Here is a 2,211-nt window from a genome sequence, read left to right on the forward strand (position 1 = left end):
TATATATATATATATATATATATATATATATAATTCTCTTTGTCTTGAGTTTTGCCTCCATAATCAGGGTAAAAACCCAAACAAAAAAATTGGTCTTTCAACAAATGTCAAAGGTATCAAGGAGTTTGTTTTGGTTGTTGTTGTTATTACTTTCTGAAGGCTTTTCACCTCTGGCTATCACTGTGGGTAGGCCTGTTCCACCTCTGCAAGCCCGAAATTCTGGCCTTGCTTAAGAAACATGCTGGAGGACTTTGGAGAGCCAAGATCACAGAGTAAACAGTAAGTTGCTTTCACTCTCCCTTATTGACCCTTGAAAAACCCACAAAATAATGACCCAGGAAAAATCCTGGAACAGCAGAGCTAGCAAAAAGATGGGGTGGAGCAGTGTTTTAGCCTGGGAGGCTCAGGGGATGGACAGGAAAGGCTCTTCTCATTCTGGTGGAAGGGGAATGCAGTCCAAGATGAGAGGAATCCCAACAAGCCAATAGCAAACCCCATCTCTTCAAACCAGTGTTAGATTCAGAGGCTCAGGGTGATAGAGCAGGTTAAATGTTAACGTGAAAACCCCTGCTTGACTTGGCACAGCTAAGGGAACTGGCAGATTCCAGCTCAGAGATCTACCATGTGCACCACCTGGCAGGTGTCCTTCTGTAGCCAAACCTCCCTGTGCTTCAGCATAGCCCTGGTGAAATGCAGAAAAATCCCACCTGGCCTCAGCACACATCAGACACCACCAACAGACACGACCCCAGCTCAGCACCAGGTAAGCTGCCAGACAACTACATCCTCCAGTTGCCAGCACCCAAGAACCCATCACACAAAGCCAGGGACCAGGCCTCTGGCCACCAGTACAAGAAGCTTGAGATAGTGCCCCTTATGCTTCAGCAGGAGAACTCAACTTTTTTTTTAGATGTTTAATAAATGTTTATTTTCTTTCTTGTAGAGTAAGTTAATATGAAAGACGTGTCGGTGTGCCTACCATGAACAGTCACTTGGGCTCTTAACTCAAGGAATGTATGTAGGGTATTATTATCATTATTATTATTATTATATTGCTAATATATTCTATCCACCATAAGGAACCAGTTTACTTTATATTTGCACTTTAAGAATCTTGGAGAAGAAGATAGGCTTCAGACAATTATCTTTCTGGTTGATTCAGGTAATCCACAGTTATGCAGTTAGTTTCTCTCTTCTAAATGGTAATGACTTCTACACACCCAATTCTTTCCCCAACTCAAAAGGCAGGTTATCTCCTTTATGGTATCATTCCAAATTTATGTTCGTTATTTTTAGTTTTCAACATTCACTTCCACAAGATTGTGAGTTCTAAATTTTCTACCCATCTTGCCCCTCCTGCACCCCAAGATGGCATGCATTCTGAGTACCCCTTCCCCTAATGTACCCTCCCTTCTATCACCATCCCCACTTCCTCTTATCTCCTTCCCCTTCTATTTTCCTGTAGAGCAGGATAGATTTCTATACTCCATTGCCTGTATATCTTATTTCCCAGTTGCATGTGAAAACAGTTTTTAACATTTGTTTTTAAAACTTTGGGTTCCAAATTTTCTCCCTTCCTCCCTCCCCACCCACTCTCATTGAGAAGGCAAGCAGCTCGATTCAGGTTATACATGTGTAGTCATGCAAAACATTTCTATAGTATTTGTGTTGTGAAAAACTAACTATATTTCCCTTCACCTATCCCACCCCCCCATTTATTCTATTCTCTCTTAAAACCCTGTCCCTCCTCAGAAGTGTTTGCTTTTGATTATGCCCCATTTATTTTATTCTCTCTTTTAGCCCTGTCCCTCCTCAGGAGTGTTTTCTTCTGATTACCCCTTCCCTCGATCTGCCCTTTCTTCTATCATCCTCCTCACTGTCTTATCCCTTCCCTCCCTATGTTCCTGTAGGGTAAGATAGATTTCCATACACAATTGAGTGTGTATGTTATTTCCTCCTTAAGTCAAATCTGATGAGAATAAGATTCACTCATTCCCTCTCACCTTCCCCCACTTCCTCTCCACTGTAAAAGCTTTGTCTGTTTTATGTGAGATAATTTACCCCATTCTACCTCTCCCTTTCTCCTTCTCCCAGTATAATCCTCTCTCACCCCTTAATTTTATTCTTCAGATATCACCCCTTCATCTTCAACTCACCCTGTGCCATCTATCTATCTATCTATCTATCTATCTATCTATCTATCTATCTATC

General features: G+C 41.6%; 1 long non-coding RNA gene across 3 annotated transcripts in view; it reads left to right on the forward strand.

The window, feature by feature from the left end:
* LOC114026742 overlaps positions 1-2,211 on the forward strand; it is a 29,077-nt gene that overhangs the window by 18,696 nt on the left and 8,170 nt on the right. For 2 of the 3 annotated variants that reach the window (XR_003567153.1, XR_003567152.1), the window contains exons 2-4: positions 160-279; positions 586-763; positions 944-1,014. This is a non-coding gene — a long non-coding RNA (uncharacterized LOC114026742). The remainder of the gene's footprint in view (positions 1-159; positions 280-585; positions 764-943; positions 1,015-2,211) is intronic. The other variant, XR_003567154.1, reaches the window with a different exon arrangement.

The sequence above is a fragment of the Vombatus ursinus genome, unplaced genomic scaffold (assembly GCF_900497805.2).
Source record: "Vombatus ursinus unplaced genomic scaffold, bare-nosed wombat genome assembly UNPS02014841.1, whole genome shotgun sequence".
Lineage (NCBI taxonomy): Eukaryota > Metazoa > Chordata > Mammalia > Diprotodontia > Vombatidae > Vombatus > Vombatus ursinus.